Source organism: Ranitomeya variabilis, chromosome 2 (genome assembly GCF_051348905.1).
Source record: "Ranitomeya variabilis isolate aRanVar5 chromosome 2, aRanVar5.hap1, whole genome shotgun sequence".
In the NCBI taxonomy this organism is placed as follows: Eukaryota; Metazoa; Chordata; class Amphibia; order Anura; family Dendrobatidae; genus Ranitomeya; species Ranitomeya variabilis.
In genome coordinates this window covers 168537979-168546235 of record NC_135233.1, presented here as the reverse complement: position 1 = coordinate 168546235, position 8257 = coordinate 168537979, and positions in this window count along the sequence as shown.

Here is an 8257-nt window from a genome sequence, read left to right as displayed (position 1 = left end):
TGGCACTGAAATATGTGGCACGTGGCACTTTGATACGTGGCACGTGTCACTTTGATACGTGGCACGTGTCACTTTGATACGTGGCACGTGGCACTGAAATATGTGGGACACGTCGCACAAAAAAGTTACATGTAGTTTTTTTTGTGTCGACGGTCCGCCGAAGCACGACGCATCCGTCGCACGACGGATGCGACATGTGGCAATCCGTCGCAATGCGTCGCTAATACAAGCCAATGGAGAAAAAACGCATCCTGCAAGCACTTTTGCAGGATGCGTTTTTTCTCCAACGACGCATTGCGACGGAAGCCAAAAAACGCTAGTGTGAAAGTAGCCTAACCCTAACCCTAGCCCTAACCCTAAATTTAGCCCCAACCCTAACCCTAACCCTAACTCTAACCCTAACCCTAACCCTAATTTTAGCCCCAACTTGTCTTCTCCTGCCGGCCGGCAGATGGCAGCAGATGGCGGGCGCACTGCGCATGCGCCCGCCATGATGAAAAAGCCGGCTGGCAGGAGAAGACAGAAGAGGACCCAGGGACCCCGGGTGAGTATGTTAGGGTCCCCGAATCCCCCTATTTCTCTGTCCTCTGATGTGCGATCACATCAGAGGACAGAGAAATAACTGATCGCTTTTTTTTTTTTTTTTTTTTTGCGGTCGCCGGTAAACTGTTAATTACCGGCGATCGCAAAGCAGGGGTCGGTGCAAATCGACCCCGATCATGTTCTTTGGGGTCTCGGCTACCCCCGGCAGCCGAGACCCCAAAGAACATCCGGGTGCCGGGCGGCGGGCGCACTGCGCGTGCGCCCGCCATTTTTTCCCGGAAAAAAGATGGCGGCGCCCATGGGGAGACACGAGGAGCACCGGGGGAGGTAGGTAAGTATTGGGGGGCTATTGGGGGCCATCGGGGACCACATTTCTCTGTCCTCCGATGTGCGATCACATCGGAGGACAGAGAAATTAAACGGCAAATCGCGTTTTTTTTTTTTTTGTTGCGACCGCCGGTAAACGGTTAATTACCGGCGATCGCAACTCGGGGGTCGGTAAAAACCCCCCGAATCATGTTCTCTGGGGTCTCGGCTACCCTCGGCAACCGAGACCCCAGAGAAAATCCGACTCTGGGGGGCGCTATTCACTTTTTCCACAGCGCCGTTAATTAACGGCGCTGTGGTTTAAGTACCCTTAGCGGCCGCCGTTAAAAGGCGTATCGGCGGTCGTTAAGGGGTTAAATACCTCAGTAGAATATAGTAGAACAAAATTTCCCTTGTGTGCATGGGGAAATGAAGGTATATACACTGTGATTAAAATTGAAAAAACTTTATTAAATACAGTAAAACACCACACACAAATTGACAGATAGAGAACCTATAAAAACAAAGCAACTACCATATCAACACAATATGCATGCAGTAAAGTTCCATGTGGAAATGTGGACTAATATCCGTTGAATGCTGAAAATAAAATCTGCAACGACTTACTATAGCAGATGTATGCAATTTGAATGTAATATTCTGCAAGTAGAGGCTAAATATAACTCAGCCAGAGGTTGTACTAACATGGCCTTTATGAACAATAGGTACAGTGCCAATATATTATCAGCCTCTAATTATCCTGAATAGCTAATGGGTCCCAGTATGCACATCTCATCTGACACCATCATACTATAAGTAATCAGCCAAGGTAAGGATATACATAGATTCAATTGGAAGCCGTTTATGATAGCTGTGAAACCCCTGTCTAGCAGTTTAGGGCATATGATATGATTTGTAGCATGGTCATTTAGAATGCATATAATCTTTGCCCATTTTTATCATTTGGAGTAACTCTATGGATATTTGATTTTGTCCTTGCCCTCTAGTTGCTTTAGACATGGGTCTCACTTGGGTTATAGGGTATGGTAATGTATTTGCTGGCAGTTGAATACTTTGGTTTATTATTTTACATCCGTAAATGTGGGCATTGGCAAAGATGTACACTGTAGGACTTTTGGCTGCAGGCAGCGCCAATATTGATTGGCGTTTACTGGAGATATACTATAGGTCTTAGGACTATAGAATTATCAATATTTTTTAGATAGAGATTATCACAGAGAACACAGGCCCTAGGGCTGTAGTAATTTCCAACATTTTTTGTTATTATCGGTACATTTAATACCCACCTTGCTATGAGAGATTATAAGTATATTTGTCTAGCATTTAAGAAATTGCCATCATTATGAGGTAGTGTTATGACCAATAGCAATTATTAACACAAATTATAAGATTATATGGGCGGTTCATTGTTCCGCATTTGTTGCTGCTAAGCCACGCCTCTTACTAGCTGCGCTCCATCGTTGCAGCGATATGCAGGCTTTTGGGCTGCAGTCTTGGAGTAGCGCGCATGCCCCGGGCTCGGCCGCACGGTGGACTCTAGCTCCGCCCACAGGGTGACGTAGGCGCTTGACGCCCGCTGACCAGGGGTGTGAGCTAGAGAACCACGCTTGTTGCACGAGCGGCCGAAAACCGGCGCATGCGCCGCATAACATCCGGGACGCGGCGGTACTTGACACATACCTCTATGCCTAATTAGCTACCACATATAAGGGATAGTAGCTATAATCATAACACACGTGCCCCCATAAGGAAGAAGCCTGAATTGGCGAAACGGCGCTGTCGGGGTGGCAACACGGTCATTCAACACTTCTACACTTTGCATGTAAGTTGATATGCTGAATTTTAAACGGCTTCCAATTGAATCTATGTATATCCTTACCTTGGCTGATTACTTATAGTATGATGGTGTCAGATGAGATGTGCATACTGGGACCCATTAGCTATTCAGGATAATTAGAGGCTGATAATATATTGGCACTGTACCTATTGTTCATAAAGGCCATGTTAGTACAACCTCTGGCTGAGTTATATTTAGCCTCTACTTGCAGAATATTACATTCAAATTGCATACATCTGCTATAGTAAGTCGTTGCAGATTTTATTTTCAGCATTCAACGGATATTAGTCCACATTTCCACATGGAACTTTACTGCATGCATATTGTGTTGATATGGTAGTTGCTTTGTTTTTATAGGTTCTCTATCTGTCAATTTGTGTGTGGTGTTTTACTGTATTTAATAAAGTTTTTTCAATTTTAATCACAGTGTATATACCTTCATTTCCCCATGCACACAAGGGAAATTTTGTTCTACTATATTCTACTGAGGTATTTAAAACAATTGGGACTTATGTTATTTATATGTTTGCTACTGTTTTCTAACAGATTTCCCCGGTTATTTGAGATGGACCTTAAGGCTAGGGAAACATCCTGGCGGTCCAAAGCCACGGACTTATTCAGACAGGGAACCTTCGCTGCACAGGATGGTAACACAGATAATCGTGATCTGATGACCCACTATAAAAATGCTGTACATAGAAAACTTAAAACATGGTGGAATAAAACTGCTTTAGAAAATTATATTGAACGCAACATCATCCCCAGGGGTCTTCGGGTACAAGTATACCCCTCCTTCGAGTTAGAAGATGTCGAACTAATACAAAGATGGAAAAAAGCAGCTACCACCTGCTCCTTAGAATTTATTAAAATTATAATCGATAAAAATTCAATGACATTGAATTTGATTGATAAAGAAATTGATGATGCACATAAAAATCTCAAAAAACATCTCAACTCTGAAAAATTGGAAAGCTATTTGCAAGCCATAGAGAAGGACATAGACAAATGGGAGAATGATATCAGTCAATTTAAATTAAAAAAATTCTTAAGGGACTCTAAGGACTATGAAACGGACAAAATTTATAAGTGGCAATTTCCTAAAAAAAGATCTCTAATGTAACGCCACCTAGTGGAGATACAGTGTTAAATGAGAGAGGATCTGGTTCAGAAAGCAGCACTTTGTGCAGTGAATCTGAAAATACAAGTGACTACTTCATGCGGACAAGAGTCGGGAACAACAGAAAATATGCTGATATCTTCTCAAAAAAGAAGACTAAACGGACTGATGACCGCATGAAGGTAGTCAATCTGTCAAAATACACACTATCGGCAACCCAGATTAAACTATTATAAAAGGGTTTAACGTTTTCCCCTTCCTCCATACTAGACAAATTCACGGTGGTAAAAGACCTACACCTATTTGCCCGTAAAATAGTCCTTCAAAAAATACATCATAAAGCTGATTCGGAACTCTCTTGTTCTACTGATATGGAGCGAGAGGCGTTGAGGGATCTTGAAGAGCTACTTGAAGAAAATGCTCAAACAGAGATCGGTAAGTTTCCCATCCATTTAGTCACTAAATCAAAAACATTTCCAAATTTCAACACATGTTCAGCAGTAGATGTCTTTACGAAAATGGTTACCAAAGAAATTGAGGCTTTACCCAATAGCCCTAGTTGGGATTCTAATTTGAATAGGGAAGAACACCAAGCCCTAGGAGAATTACAAACTCTCAAGAATGTAGTAATCAAACAGGCGGATAAAGGTGGTAATACGGTAATTTGGCCTACTGACCTTTATGAAAAACAAGCAGACAAAATACTATCAGTCAAATCATGTTACAAAAAAATGACTTACAATCCTTCTATTCAATTCCAACAAGAACTTATTGGGATTTTAGAAGAGGCATACGAAGGGGGGATCATTCCAAAGCGCTTATTGGAACACATTACGAAATTGCAACCAAAAATGGCCACATTTTATCTCCTACCAAAACTACATAAGGATTCTAATGACCCTCCAGGAAGACCGATAGTTTCTGGTAAGGAAAGGCTCTGTGAATCAATTTGTACTATCATAGACTATTATCTCCAACCTTTAGTCCTAACATTGCCATCGTACGTTAAAGACACTACATCTGTTTTAAAAAGGTTGGATTCGATTTATCTAGAAGAGGGGGCCATGTTAGTAACAGCTGATGTAGAAGCGCTTTACTCATCCATCAGACATGTTGATGGTTTAAAGGCAGTTGCCCATTATTTAAACCAAAGCAATTTGGACAAACCCCTCGTTGATTTGATTTTGACTCTGTTGCAATTCGTGTTGGAACATAATTTTTTCATCTTTAACAAAACAATTTTCCTTCAAAAGCAAGGAACGGCAATGGGCGCAACCTGTGCCCCCACCTACGCCAATCTTTTTATGGGATTTTGGGAAAAAGAAATTTTTCAGGATGAACAATTGAAAGAGATGGATATGGTACAAGGATGGAGTCGTTATATAGACGATGTCCTGTTTGTATGGGAGGGCAGCATTGATCAACTTACATCACTAATGGTTAAACTAAATCAAAATAATTATAACATCAAATTAACTTACAAGTGGGGGAGATCCTTAGACTTCTTGGATCTACATATGACAGTAGCCCCGAATGGCAGAGTAATAACTAATGTGTTTAGAAAACCAACTGCCACTAATACCCTGCTCCATGCGTCATCGGCCCACTATAAACCAACCATTGATGGTATCCCTATTGGCCAATTTTTGAGGGTCAAAAAAATCTGTGCCACTGACGGTAATTTCCAATCACAAGCAACTGATCTAGCTCAGCGGTTTTTAGATCGAGGCTACAGCAGAAGGCAAATTAAAAAAGGATACAAGAGAGCCGAGAACACCCCTAGAGAGGAATTATTATATGGTAGCAGGGTACCCAGATGTAATAAGAATGAGAATCAGGTGAGGTTCATAACCAATTATAATAAACAATGGCCAGAGTTGACAGCAATTTTTCGTAAGCATTGGAACATCTTGCTTAGCGATCCTATTCTCAAAAAGACCCTCCCAAAATATCCAGCTATCACACCTAGAAGAGCCCGTAACTTGAAGGACATTTTAGTCCATAGCCATTATTCAGAGTCAAAAACGGTTGGCAGTAAATACTTACCAACTAGAAAGGGATTTTTTCCATGTAGGAGATGTAAAGCGTGCAGAAACCATATCCAAAGTACTTCCTTTGTCAATTTTGATGGCTCAAGGACATACTCCATACGTGAGTACCTCACTTGCTGTTCAAAAGGTGTGGTATACCACGCACAATGTCCGTGCAATAAGGTCTACATTGGGCTCACCACGCGCGAGCTTAAATTACGCACAAGGGAACATGTCCTTGATATTGAGAAATCAGCTAATGTAGAAGACATTCACCAACTCAAGACACTGCCAAAACACTTTAGGCTGTTTCATAAGTCCAATCCGAGTGGCCTTAAAATACAAGCCATTGATCAGATTATCCTGAACGATAGAGGTGGTAACTTGGGCAGAATTCTGGCACGCAAAGAAAGTAGGTGGATTTATCAACTTGGGACCCTTGCCCCTCAAGGACTTAATGAAACAATGGGGTTCAGCTCATTTTTGTAAGATTTATCTACCCCCGCTTGTACCTCTTACAATTGTACTGTTATCTATATTGTTTGCTGTTTTGGCTTAGTAGTTGATTTATCTCTGACTTTATGGGGATTGAGATTGTGATATAGGTCTATAATGGAGTGGGTAAAATTCATTTATTAACCCCACTTAATAGACAATATAGAGTACTCTCCTCATTTGTCTGGTCCTTCTTGATTTATAAAAATTAGGAGCCATATGAGAGCATTGGGTTATAGGCATTGGTTTGCAATACATATTCTGTGCAGTTTTTAGTGTGTTAGATTTTAACTGTGTATTTTTCATTTTAGGTGTTCACATCTTGGTGTTGGGTTTCAGTTTGTCTACAGCATGGGAGTTCCACCGCAGTGAGGGACCATGGACTGAGGAAATCAAGTCGAATCCTACCTCTATAATACTTACCCACCAGTATACATGTCTATAGATATGTTGGCTTTGTTCATAAGTCCCTGTACTTAGATGTCATAATAGAATATTTGGGATATATGGTGGGTAATAATATAGTTAGATGTAGCATATTGGTCATGCTGCATTGGTATTTTATCTGTCTTAACCATCTTGTGTTTCTTTTTCTGGTTTTTCATGGTTTTTATATATGTGGTAGTCTGGGATGGCATTGTACATAATTCTATGATAGCTGTGAAACCCCTGTCTAGCAGTTTAGGGCATATGATATGATTTGTAGCATGGTCATTTAGAATGCATATAATCTTTGCCCATTTTTATCATTTGGAGTAACTCTATGGATATTTGATTTTGTCCTTGCCCTCTAGTTGCTTTAGACATGGGTCTCACTTGGGTTATAGGGTATGGTAATGTATTTGCTGGCAGTTGAATACTTTGGTTTATTATTTTACATCCGTAAATGTGGGCATTGGCAAAGATGTACACTGTAGGACTTTTGGCTGCAGGCAGCGCCAATATTGATTGGCGTTTACTGGAGATATACTATAGGTCTTAGGACTATAGAATTATCAATATTTTTTAGATAGAGATTATCACAGAGAACACAGGCCCTAGGGCTGTAGTAATTTCCAACATTTTTTGTTATTATCGGTACATTTAATACCCACCTTGCTATGAGAGATTATAAGTATATTTGTCTAGCATTTAAGAAATTGCCATCATTATGAGGTAGTGTTATGACCAATAGCAATTATTAACACAAATTATAAGATTATATGGGCGGTTCATTGTTCCGCATTTGTTGCTGCTAAGCCACGCCTCTTACTAGCTGCGCTCCATCGTTGCAGCGATATGCAGGCTTTTGGGCTGCAGTCTTGGAGTAGCGCGCATGCCCCGGGCTCGGCCGCACGGTGGACTCTAGCCCCGCCCACAGGGTGACGTAGGCGCTTGACGCCCGCTGACCAGGGGTGTGAGCTAGAGAACCACGCTTGTTGCACGAGCGGCCGAAAACCGGCGCATGCGCCGCATAACATCCGGGACGCGGCGGTACTTGACACATACCTCTATGCCTAATTAGCTACCACATATAAGGGATAGTAGCTATAATCATAACACACGTGCCCCCATAAGGAAGAAGCCTGAATTGGCGAAACGGCGCTGTCGGGGTGGCAACACGGTCATTCAACACTTCTACACTTTGCATGTAAGTTGATATGCTGAATTTTAAACGGCTTCCAATTGAATCTATGTATATCCTTACCTTGGCTGATTACTTATAGTATGATGGTGTCAGATGAGATGTGCATACTGGGACCCATTAGCTATTCAGGATAATTAGAGGCTGATAATATATTGGCACTGTACCTATTGTTCATAAAGGCCATGTTAGTACAACCTCTGGCTGAGTTATATTTAGCCTCTACTTGCAGAATATTACATTCAAATTGCATACATCTGCTATAGTAAGTCGTTGCAGATTTT